The 13,728-nt window shown below is 34.5% G+C and overlaps 1 long non-coding RNA gene across 1 annotated transcript; it reads left to right on the top strand.

Annotated features, from left to right (window-relative positions):
• The first annotated feature begins 4,364 nt into the window (after nucleotides 1-4,364).
• LOC142234182 (uncharacterized) lies at nucleotides 4,365-4,707 on the top strand. Its single transcript, XR_012721579.1, has 2 exons — nucleotides 4,365-4,449; nucleotides 4,512-4,707. It is a non-coding gene; the product is annotated as an uncharacterized LOC142234182 (long non-coding RNA).
• The last annotated feature ends 9,021 nt before the right edge of the window (nucleotides 4,708-13,728 follow it).

Here is a 13,728-nt window from a genome sequence, read left to right as displayed (position 1 = left end):
CGCACTGTACGCATTCGTGTGGTTGGTTTAATGTCCAATAAAGTAAACTGAGTGCGAAACTTGGTCACAATCGCATTAATTGTTTGCTCACTTGGTCCATTATTTAGACCATAAATCGGACGTAAAGCGCGAAACACATTTCGAACCGAACACTGATTTTGGTAATAAAATTCAATGATTTGCAAGCGTTGCTCGTTAGTAAGTCTATTCATGATGAAATGTCAAAGCATACTGAGCATCTTTCTCTTTGACACCATGTCTGAAATCCCACGTGATCTGTCAAATACTAATGCATGAAAATCCTAACCTCAAAAGAATCACCCTTTATTAGAGAGATGCGTCTTAAGCAAAAGCACCATTTGCATTCGTATTTTAAGGACATAAAATCATTGACCCCACGACAAAATTTTTTTCAGTGTAGCTGTCATTGTGTTCAAAAGACAATTATCGCTATAGCCATTAAACACATACATTTAAGCAGTTATTTTCATATAGCATACTTTTGGGCGCCCACAAACCGATTTAAAGAAACTTTTTTAACAGAAACATACAGAAACATGTCCTCCTTGCAAGGGTTGTGGGTTCAATCCCTACGTCGACCAAACACCAAAAAGCAAATAATGTAATTTTACATATATTCCAAAAATCTTTCGAAGATTTCGAAAACATGTTCGACATTACTATTACTGTATTAAGTTGTTACTTCGAAATGTATCTTATTAAAGACTAAAAGTCAGAAAAGAAAAGTGCTTGAAAAGAAACGAAAATTGTGTTTTTGGAATAATATTTTTATACCCTCCACCATAGGATGGGGGGTATATTAACTTTGTCATTCCGTTTGTAACACATCGAAATATTGCTCTAAGACCCCATAAAGTATATATATTCTGGGTCGTGGTGAAATTCTGAGTCGATCTGAGCATGTCCGTCCGTCCGTCTGTTGAAATCATGCTAACTTCCGAACGAAACAAGCTATCGACCTGAAATTTGGCACAATTAGTTGTTATTGATGTAGGTCGGATGGTATTACAATTGGCCATATCGGTCCACTTTTACGTATAGCCCCCATATAAACGGACCCCCAAATTTGGCTTGCGAGGCCTTTAAGAGAAGCAAATTTCATCCGATCCGTCTGAAATTTGGTACATGGTGTTAGTATATGGTCTCTAACAACCATGCAAAAATTGGTCCACACCGGTCCATAATTATATATAGCCCCCATATAAACCGATCCCCCGATTTGGTTTGCGAGGCCTCTAAGAGAAGCAAATTTCATCCGATCCGGCTGAAATTTGGTACATGGTATTAGTATATAGTCTCTAACAACCATGCAGGAATTGGTCTACATCGGTCAATTATTATATATAGCCCCCATATAAACCGATCCCCCGATTTGGCTTGCAATGCCTCTAAGAGAAGCAAATTTCATCCGCTCCAGCTGAAATTTGGTACATGGTGTTAGTACATGGTCTCTAACAACCATGCACAAATTGGTCCACATCGGTCCATAATTATATATAGCCCCCATATAAACCGATCACCAGATTTGACCTCCGGAGCCTCTTGGAAGACCAAAATTCATCTGATTCAGTTGAAATTTGGAACCTGGTGTTAACATATGGCCTCAAACTCCCATGCAAAGATTGGTCGAAATCGGTCCATAATTATATATAGCCCTCATATAAACCGATCCCAGATTTGACCTCCGGAGCCCCTTGGAAGAGAAAAATTCATCCGATTCGGTTGAAATTTGGTACGTGATGCTAGTATATAGTATCCAACAACCATGCAGGAATTGGTTCATAGCAGTCCATAAATATATATAGCACCCATATAAACCGATCCCCAGATTTGACCTCCGGTGCCTTTTGGAGAAGCAAAATTCATCCGATCTGGTTAAAATTTTGTACGTGGTGGTAGTATATGATATTTAACAACCATGCCAAAAGTGGTCCATATCAGTCCATAATCATATATAGCCCCCATATAAACCGATCCCGAGATTTGGTTTTGGAGCCTCTTGGAGGAGCAAATTTCATCCGTTAACAACCATGCCTAACTAGGTCCATATCGGTCTATAGTTATATATAGCCCTCAGATAAATCGATCTCCAATCACACAAAAATTTGTCTATATCAATAATTGTATATAGCCCCCATATAAGCGACCCCCATATTTCAATTCTGGCTCCCTACGTATCGTGCAAAAGTCCATATCGATTCGTAATTATTTGTAGACTTACCTACACATACTTTTTTTGTCTAATGTATACCACGTATGGACTAACTCACAATTTAGAAAACGATTTAAGATACCACAACCCAAGTAATTCGATTGTGGATGACAGTTTTTCGTAGAAGTTTCTACGCAATCCATGGTGGAGGGTACATAAGATTCGGCCTGGCCGAACTTACGGCCGTTTATACTTGTTTTTTGTTGTTTTTAATGCAAAAATAAAAATTGTGTATCAAAAAAATTTTTTTTTTGCAATTTTCGTAGAAATTCAAAAAAATCTAACAAACGTTTTTTCTTTGCGTGTGGGTATTTAAGAATCGATCCGGTCGTATATACTTGTCAATAATAGAATGTGCTCCATCTTAGTGTCCATGATTATTTCAAGTTTATTTTTATTACTTTGCTGTCGTGCCATACAATGGGATTTTATGACTTTGGTTGCTAAAAGAACGCTTTATTCTTCTTATGTTAGTCAAACATTTTCTTTTTTTTGTAACATTTTCCACTTAAATATAAACATTAGCACTCCTGCTTACACTGACTTACTAACGCAAACACGCAGTTGGAAAACTGCAACTCTCTTTTAGACTATGGGAAGGGTTAATATTAATGCGGAAATATTAGGTTCACAGTAGCTCTCATCAAAAACGCTTTTTTCCGAAATTATCTCTCAAAACAAAATCTTGATTTGGACCTTTATGATATTGGTAATGAGTTATAAAATGCCAAACTATAGAAAATTAACTATGCATATTATAAATGTAATCTACGTAATTAGATTATAATGTAATTTAACTTTGAAAGTAAGAAAGTGTAAATTAGTATTCATCAAGTGGAATTATAACATGTATATACATTAGTAAGTTTGGCCGGGCCGAATCTTATATACCCACCACCATGAATCAAATATAATAGGTTCCTTTAAAAATTTCAGTGGGGTTTGATGACAGATTTTTTCCCAAGCAGATCAGTTCAACCAGTACGCTACCCACAGATAAACGTTAAGATTTTACCTATGAAGACTAGATCAGATTCTGAATTTATAAGAACCATTTTTTGTTTGAGTTTTAGAGGAATCGTAAACATCTCTTATAAGTGTGCAAGAAAATGATGAAATAACGCCTTGATATGAAATCTAAAATCTGTAGATTTTTACCCCAATTATTTAAATGATTACGAGAAGTAAAATCTGGAAATTTTGCATTCAGTTTCAAGCAATTTTCATGATAAGAGTGCCTTTATACCCTCAAGAAGTGAAATCGGTCTATATGGAGGCCTTACCAAATGGACCGATAAAACTAATTCATATACATATCATGGACCGATAATCACCATTTTCGGCACATCTCTTTATTTTCCTCTACATTTCCAATTTCAGGCAAATTGGATACAAACTACGGATTCTACACCCAGAAAAAAGTGCCTTCGAAACTAAAGGAAAAAATGTTCATCAATATAGTTTATCCATTTTATTTCCATTAAGGTAAATTTTTGTGAAAAATAATAAAATTTACTCGTTTCAGTAAAAAAATCCTAAACTGTAAGCAGTTAGGAATAGTTCATTAACTATAATAAGGCATGGAATTTTACTCATACTATTTTCTTCGCTGGGTATAAGAATTTACTACTGAAAAAGAAAATTTTATTCACCGATAACAAAGCATTCGTAAAAATAAACAAAAACCGAACTAAAACCAAGTTTCCTCAAAATTAGTAAAATTTCTTATAAAATGATAATTGCGACTTCCTTTATAATAGAAAGTTTTTCATACATACGAACAACACTTGGCATAGAAAAATATTTTAGTTCATTCGTACTAAGAAGTATGCAATCCTTTCAAAACTTAAGGAAACACACTTGTTAGAATATAGGAAATTTTCCTAAATTTCTATTGTCTACCTGTAATCGATACCTGTCATCGTAATCGATGTGTTTGCGCGTGGGTGTAATCGATATATTTGCGCGTCGGTTGTTTTTTTAGTTGGAATCGCGTTGTTTTGGTATACGGAGAGATTGTTAAAAAATAATATGGTAAAATAATATAATAAATAACAAATAAAATATATAAAATATTTGTTATTTTAAATTAGTGAGAAAAATTTTCGTTTTTTTAAATAAGTCTATCAATGTTCGTGATAGTGTATAAAGAAAGAAAACACCAGCAGAATAACAACCCTTTCATTTGTCTTCATTTTGGAATCTTCAATTATCAGGTAATATTCAGTGACGCTAACCTTTTGCAACAAAAATGTTTTATGATTTTTTATATTTGTAGGTATTGAAATTGTAAAAGGAGGACAAAATCGTTAGGCAGCAACTTATTAAAAGTGAAAAGTACAAGAAGAAGAAAAAGTGCCTTTTTTAGTTGATAATATCACACGGAAATTGGAAATAGTGGAATAATAAACTAATATTTCAAAGAGATTCGATGCTGTTGATTCTTAATAAATATATTCAATATATTAATAAAACATGTCTTTTATTGAAGATAAAATTGCTTATAGAAATAAATAAAATTGTATTTAAAAACGAAGGTAAGCAGTTCTAATTATGAAGTAAAAGTTTTACCACAAATGTGTAAGATTTGTCGAAATGAATGAAAAAATGTCAATAAAATCATTCCATATATGAATTCAAATTAGTTAAATTTTTTCATTCTGTAGTATAGTGGTATATAAATATAGGAAAATGTTAACTAATATATGGAATGCATTATTCCTAATTTCTACGAAAATCACATCGTTCAAACAAATAAAAATGTCTTTGGCGCTATACGAAGTTCAATTTTCTTCACAATAAGTTCATTTTAACTTAAAGAAGGGGTCACTTTTTTCTGGGTGTAGAAGCCCAAGAAGTAAAATCGGGTGGCTATATCAAAACATGGACCGGTACTCACCATTTTCGGCACACCTCTTTATGGCCCTAGAATACCTCTAGGTTTCCAATTTCAGGCAAATTGGATAAAAACTACGGATTCTAGAAGCCCAAGAAGTAAAATCGGGAGATCGGTTAATATGGGGGCTATATCAAAACATGGTCCGATAATCACCATTTTCGGCACATCACTTTATTTTCCTAGAATACTTCTAGATTTCAAATTTCAGGCAAATTGGGTAAAAACTACGGATTTTAGAAGCCCAAGAAATAAAATCGGGAGATCGGTTTATATGTGAGCTATACCAAAACATGAACCGACACCCCCCATTTTGGACACATCAATTTGTGGTCCTAAAATACCTCTAGATTTTCAATTTCAGACAAATCGGATAGAAAACACACTTTCTAGACGCCCAAGAAACAAAATCGGGAAATCGGTCCATATGGGGGCTATACCAAAACATGGACCAATAGGCCATTTTCAGTACACTTTTTGATGGTCCTAAAATGGCGACCGGACATATCCCCCAACGGACATTTCGCCCAAAATGATTTTTGGGCGTTATGACCTCCAATGGGGCGGTCTCATCGCCCAATTTTAGTTTGGGCTTTATGTCCTCCCTCATCGCGGTCATATGTCCCAAAAAATAGGCGGTCAAAACGCCCCATATTTTATGGGGAAAATAATGTCGGAATACAAATCAAAAACTGTCCTAAATGAAGTAGTTTTTATCCCCAATTTTGGTTAACTAAATACGTACGGTATTTAATTCCAAATGCCGTAACTAGAAAGACAGTGCAGATCTCGTGGTCTATAAGAAAATTAAGGAGAAAATGGTGCAAAACGCTCCACAAAGTCCCCAAGAACTTGCCAAATCAGAACATATGAGTGAATACTAAATGTGCGAAAGTGTGCCGGAAAAGATATTTTAGCAAACCACTATTATGGAAGCCGATTTGGCATACAGTCTCTTTGTGTTCCAACCCAATAACTGAAATAATGAATGAATGAAATATGGATGATGGAGATGCTATTGTTTTATTGATGTCCCTTTTTCGGTCGTTGTTAAATTCATCACATTCAGTTCGTCCTCAAATCCTAGCGACTTTCAGTTTATTATCTTGTTCTAAACATTAAAATTGGAAAGAGATGAGATGATCGATTTGCTGCTGATGGGTACTTGAAATAAATCGCGCGCGCGATTTTTTTCAAGTACCCATCAGCAGCAAATCGATCATCTCATCTCGTTCCAATTTTCAGTTTAAAATACATAATTTTCAATTCAGCATTTGTCTGGTTTGTTCAAAAGAAAAAAATTATCAATTTCCGAATTTTCACGTTTCAATATATAAATTCAAATGTCTTGGAGGTTAAACCGATCTATTTCACGTGCGAAATAGGTCTTCGTAGTGCCACTTTAGCCGCTTTTCCATTTCAATCGTACGCTGAGAAGAAAAATGGTCAAAAATTCTGTTCCAGTCAAAAACAATTAAAACAAACGATGAAGCCAAGATATGCTAGTTTTACATCTTCTTCCAGCATATACAATAAAAGCAGGATTCGATATTTGTCAATAAAAGGCATATATATCTATTAAATATTAAAAAAAAAAAATTAATGGATAGATGAAGTAATCATATCTAGCTTTTGAATGATTTAAAAAAAATACACTTTGTTATTTTAAACTATTGTTCATATTCAATTATATTCAAACGGTCATAACACCCACATTTTTTTATGGGGCTTATGACCGCGATGAGGGAGGACATAAAGCCCAAACTAAAATTGGGCGATGTGACCGCCCCAATGGAGGTCATAACGCCCAAAAATCATTTTGGGCGAAATGTCCGTTGGGGGATATGTCCGGTCGCCTCCTAAAATACCTCTAGATTTCCAATTTTAGGCAAATTGGATTAAAACTAAGGTTTTTATAAGTCCATGACCCCAAATCGGGAGGTCGGTTTATATTGGGACTATATCAAAACTTGGACCGATATAACCCATCTTCGAACTTGACCTGCCTTTAAACAAAAGACGAATCTGTGCAAACTTTCAGGACGATAGCACCATTATTGAAGGCTGTAGCGTGATTACAACAGGCAGACAGACGGACATGCTTATATCGTCTTAGAATTTCTCCCTGATCCAGATATATATATATATATATATATATATATATATATATATATATATATATACTTTATATAGTCGGAAATCGATACAAACGGAATGACAAACTTATTATAACCCCGTCACCATTCTATGATGGTGGGTATAAAATATATATTTCTTTTTATACCCTGCGCCACACTGTGGAACAGGGTATTATAAGTTAGTGCATATTTTTGCAACACCCAGAAGGAGACGAGATAGACACATGGTGTCTTTGGCAAAAATGCTCAGGATGGGCTCCTGAGTCGATATAGCCATGTCCGTCTGTCCGTGAACACATTTTTGTAATCAAAGTCTAGGTCGCAGTTTTAGTCCAATCGACTTAAAATTTGGCACAACTATGTGTTTTGGCTCAGAATAGAACCCTATTGATTTTGGAAGAAATCGGTTCAGATTTAGATATAGCTCCCATATATATATTTCGCCCGATATGGACTAATACGGTCCCAGAAGCCAGAGTTTTACCCCGAGTTGGTTGAAATTTTGCACAGGGAGTAGAACTAGCATTGTAGCTATGCGTGTCAAATTTGGTTGAAATCGGTTCAGATTTAGATATAGCTCCCATATATAGCTTTCGCCCGATTTACACTCATTTGCCCACAGAGGTCAATTTTTTGCTCCGATTTAGTTGAAATTTTGCATAGGGAGTAGAATTAGCATTGTTGCTATGCGTGCCAAATTTGGTTGACATCGGTTCAGATTTGGATATATCTCCCATATATAGCTTTCGCCCGATTTACACTCATATGACCACAAAGGCCAATTTTTAACTACGATTTAGTTGAAATTTTGCATAGGGAGTAGAATTAGCATTGTAGCTATGCGTGCCAAATTTGGTTGACATCGGTTCAGATTTAGATATAGCTCCCATATATATGTTTTTCTGATTTCGACAAAAATGGTCAAAATACCAACATTTTCCTTGTAAAATCGCCACTGCTTAGTCGAAAAGTTGTAAAAATGACTCTAATTTTCCTAAACTTCTAATACGTATATATATCGAGCGATAAATCATAAATAAACTTTTGCGAAGTTTCCTTAAAATTGCTTCAGATTTAAATGTTTCCCATATTTTTATACCCTTCACCACTACTGTGGTACAGGGTATAATAAGTTTGTGCATTTGTATGTAAGGCCAAGAAATAGTGGTCATAGACCCATCTTTTAGTATACCGATCGGCTTAGTTAAATTCTGAGTCGATTTAGCGATGTCCGTCTGTCCGTCCGTCTGTCTGTATATGTAATTTTGTGCACAAAGTACAGCTCGCAATTTAAGTCCGATCGTCCTCAAATTTTGCATAGGGCCGTTTCTTGGGACAGAGACAATCTCTATTGGTTTTGGGAAAAATCGGTTCAGATTTAGATATAGCTGCCATATATATTTATCCCCGATTTTGTCATAGTTAGCGTGTATATCAACTGATTTTCTTGAAATACCGTACATCCAAATATTTTATGAGTCTCGAAAATCTTGCCAAATATCAGCCAAATCGGTTCAAATTTAGATATAGCTCCCATATATATCTTTCGTCCGATTTAGACTCATATGACCACAGAGGCCAAAGTTTACTACCGATCTTCGTGAAATTTTGCACAGAGGGTAGAATTGACATTCTACCAATGCTTGATAAATTTGATTGAAATCGGTTCAAATTAAGATATAGCTCCCATATATATCTTTCGTCCGATTTGAACTTATATGGCCACAAAAGCCAAAGTTTTGCCGTGATTTGCTTCAAATTGTGCACAAGGGGTACGTTTAATAGTATCGTTAAGTGTGTCAAATTTTGTTAAAATCGGTTCAGATTTAGATGTAGCTAACATATATATCTTTCGTTCGATTTGGACTTATATGGCCTCAAAAGCCAGTGTTTTGCCTTGACTTACTCAAATTTTGCACAAGCGGTACTTTTAACGATACTATTGTTTGAGCTCAATATGGTCAAAATCGGTTCAGATTTAGATATAGCTTACACATATATGTTTCGTCCGATTTGGGCTTATATGGCCTCAAAAGCCAGAGTTTTGCCCTGACTTGCTTCAAATTTTGCACATGGAGTACGTTTAATAGTATCGGTCATATTTGGTTGAAATCGGTTCAGATTTAGATATGGCTCCCATATATATCTTTCGCCCGATTTACACTCATATGACCACGGGGCCAAAGGCTTACTGCCATTTACGTGAAATTTTGCAGATATTGCAGAATTATTATTCTAAGTATGCATGTCAAATTTAGTCAAAATCAGAGAATATATAAAGCTCCCATATATACGTACACCAGAGTTGGGGAAATATGGTAGACTGCTTCATATTTTAGACCCATTTTCGATGGGATTTTCCTCCAATTAACTGGATAGTTTCCCCAGAGAATATATTTAATATGATATTTAAGTGTGTCAAGTTTGATCTAATTTGGTTCAGATTTAGATAAAGCCTCCATATATTCGTTATTCCAGTTTATACAAATATGGCCAAAATTCCCACACTTTACACAAAATTCTGTGATGATTTCCCCATATCTTAGTTATATCACTGTAATGCCAGAATTTCCACAGAACGGTTGAGTTTTAAATAAGGCTGCAAGTCGCCCGACATGACCTATTAATATATCAAACCCACACGCACAAGAAAACCATGTTTGGAAATGTTTGCCGCATCCATTTAATGCTTATCTAGAGCATGTAATTGCACCGAAAACCATGTATTTCGTCTTTGTAAAAATAGTTTTCGAGCGGAGAAAAATGTATGGTGGCAATAAGCATTTGAATGGTTCTCAAATACCGTAAACATGTTCTATCATTTAAATGATAGAATTTGAGACCATTAAATGGTAGGGAAAATCATGTACCTGACCATTCAATTTTTTTTTACTTTTCTACAGGGAAAAAAGTATTTTTATAGGTTAAGTATAGACATGTCTAGTACACAGATAAAAATAAGTTTGAGAACCAATAACTTTTGTTGGAAAACCAATAACAAAATTTGTTAATTTTCCTGCAACAAACTAATTTGTACTTTTAATAACCATTATTACAAAAAAGTTGTTAGCAATCGTTACCATCAAAAGGCAACAAATAATTTGTGTTCTCAATAACATAATTTGTAAGTAATTTGTTGAGCATCCAACAGTACAAAATATTTGTTGTTGAACGTTACGTTTAATCCTCAACAAATATTTTTGAATTTGAACGAAAAAATTTGTATGTGGTTTGTTGGAGTCTATCAATGACCTGCAACAAATTTATTGGTGTATTGACAAAAAATTAAATTGAAATTAAAATTGACAGAATTATGCAATGAATTGCACCAAAATTGCAAAAATGCCGGAAATATTTTGGAGATATTTTGTTAAGTACACGCAGAGAAGGAATATGACCAAAATGTTATTTTTGGACGGGGAACATGTAACATTTTTGTGTCGAAAATCCTATACTCAGTTTTGTAATCCTATACTCAGGGTCTAGCAAGCATTTTGACAACTATTTGCCCAGTGCTATATATTCTAGTTAATTAGAATTGTAAGAACTCTAATCCCGATATTAATATCGTTTTATTAATTATGTCATACAACAAACACATTTAAGAAACTACCAAATTGAAAAATATAAATTTTTTACAGACATTTATACATGCTTTTCTGTATTTTCTGATGAGTGAGCTCTTTGCTTGCTATCATACACGTGCATGTGCTCATACTCATTTTGTTCTAACGGTATTCTTCGCATACTTCTTTTAGCTTTCATACATATTCTCAGCGATGGGCGCGTAACCAGTCTTGTATTTTTGTTTTTTTTTCATATCGATAGCAATCAACTAATTTCGCAACAAAACAATTTGCTGAAAATTCAGAATATTTCTATTATTTCCTCTGTCAAGCGTCTACAAACACATTTCAACAACAAATGCCTCATATTCAATAGACAAATTTGTTGAGCATCAGCAGATTTTACATACAAATAAAGTTGTTAATATTTATTTGCAGTTATTTTTTTGTGTGTACCATTACATGACCATAAAGACCGTGTACATTTTTTTCGTGACCATTTAATTTTTTAACTTTTTTGCAGCGAAAAGAATTTTATAAAAACATTGAGCAGGTACACACGATTTTCATTTTGCGCGTCAGTCGTGTGTTGATTGTTTCTTGGAATGGACGGAGAATACGAATTTGTGTTAATTTATTTATTCGGAAGTGGCACGTGGTTTTATGTGAACAAAAAGGGAAGTGTAATTGAAAAAATGTATCTGTTTTGTTCTGCATTTTGCTATGTGGTATCAGTTATTTTTATTTGCAGTTACATGATGTCTGCATTTGTACATTTGATGGGCACGATGAAAATATGGAATAATTACTTATTGTTGCAATTGAAAAAAAAAGAGTTTGTTTGTTTGCTTGAACGGCATTATAAATACATATAAACAATGAATTAGTTTATAAATAAATAAAAACAAATAAATAAAGTTAATTTTGTGTTTTCTTTTCTCAAGTGGCGTCCTTTTTTCGGCGATGAAAAAAGTTTTTTCATAAAGATCAAAAAATTCAAGGTTGTGATCATGTTCTTTTAACTAGGAGAAAAACATTTTTAATGAATACCATAACATTTTAAATCGTGACCATTGTCTTTTCATTCAAACAAAATTCTTTTTATCAATATAATAACATTTTAGATGAGGACAATTATATTTTTCTTAGAACCATGTTCACTGAGCCAACATGGTTGCAGGTGCCAATGTTACATGGTCGCCGCAAAAATAGCTCCTATCATATTATTTTGCTCTTCAAATATGATTGTGACAATCATGTTTCTTCTCTGCGTGCAGATTTGACCACAAATCTTGACGAGATCTAACCAATATCCTTGTAAAATCGTCAATGATGACTAGCAGTAGCAAAAATTGTAAATATTACTAAATTTGTCCTATATCTATCTCGTATACATATGTATCGCCTGATAAATCATAAATGCTATTTTGTACAATTGCCCATAATTATACCCTGCTCCACACTGTGGAACAGGGTATTATAAGTTAGTGCATATGTTTGCAACACCCAGAAGGAGACGAGATAGACACATGGTGTCTTTGGCAAATATGCTCAGGGTGGGCTCCTGAGTCGCTATAGCGATGTCCGTCTGTCCGTGAACACATTTTTGTAATCAAAGTCTAGGTCGCAGTTTTAGTCCAATCGACTTCAAATTTGGCACAAGTATGTGTTTTGGCTCAGAATAGATCCCTATTGATTTTGGAAGAAATCGGTTCAGATTTAGATATAGCTCCCATATATATATTTCGCCCGATATGAACTTATATGGCCCCAGAAGCCAGAGTTTTACCCTAATTTGCTTCAAATTTTGCACAAGAAGAACAATTAGTACTATAGTCAAGTGCGCCAAATTTTATTGAAATCGGTTCAGATTTAGATATAGCTCCCATATATATCTTTCGCCCGATATGGACTAATACGGTCCCAGAAGCCAGAGTTTTACCCCAATTTGGTTCAAATTTTGCACAGCGAGTAGAATTAGCATTGTAGCTATGCGTGCCAAATTTGGTTGAAATCGGTTCAGATTTAGATATAGCTCCCAAATATAGCTTTCGCCCGATTTACACTCATATGACCACAGAGGCATATTTTTTGCTCCGATTTTGTTGAAATTTTGCACAGGGAGTAGAATTAGCATTGTAGCTATGCGCGCCAAATTTGGTTGAAATCGGTTCAGATTTAGATATAGCTCCAATATACAGCTTTCACCCGATTTACACTCATATGACCACAGAGGCCAATTTTTAAGTCTGATTTAGTTGAAATTTTGCACAGGGAGTAGTATTAGCATTGTTGCTATGCGTGACAAATTTGGTTGAAAACGGTTCAGATTTAGATATAGCTCCCATATATATGATTTTTTTTATTTCGACAAAAATGGTCAAAATACCAACATTTTCCTTGTAAAATCGCCGCTGCTTAGTCGAAAAGTTATAACAATGACTCTAATTTTCCTAAACTTCTAATACATATATATCGAGCGATAAATCATAAATAAACTTTTTCGAAGTTTTCTTAAAATTGCTTCAGATTTAAACGTTTCCCATATTTATACCCTTCACCACTACTGAGGTACAGGGTATAATAAGTTTGTGCATTTGTATGTAACGCCAAGAAGGAAAAGTCTGAGACCCATCGTTTAGTATACCGATCGTCATAGAATTGAATTCTGAGTCGATTTAGCGATGTCCGTCTGTCTGTCTGTCTGTCTGTCTGTCTGTCCGTCTGTCTGTTGATGTATTTTTGTGTGCAAAGTACAGCTCGCAGTTTTAGTCCGATTGTCCTAAAATTTGGTATAGGGTCCTGTTTCGGCTCAAAGACGATCCCTATTGATTTTGGAAAAAATCGGTTCAGATTTAGATATAGCTGCCATATATATTTTTCACCGATCTGGTC

This window comes from Haematobia irritans, chromosome 4 (genome assembly GCF_050003625.1).
Source record: "Haematobia irritans isolate KBUSLIRL chromosome 4, ASM5000362v1, whole genome shotgun sequence".
Lineage (NCBI taxonomy): Eukaryota > Metazoa > Arthropoda > Insecta > Diptera > Muscidae > Haematobia > Haematobia irritans.
Note: the sequence above shows the minus strand (reverse complement) of the source record. Positions and strands in the feature narration are given on the sequence as shown.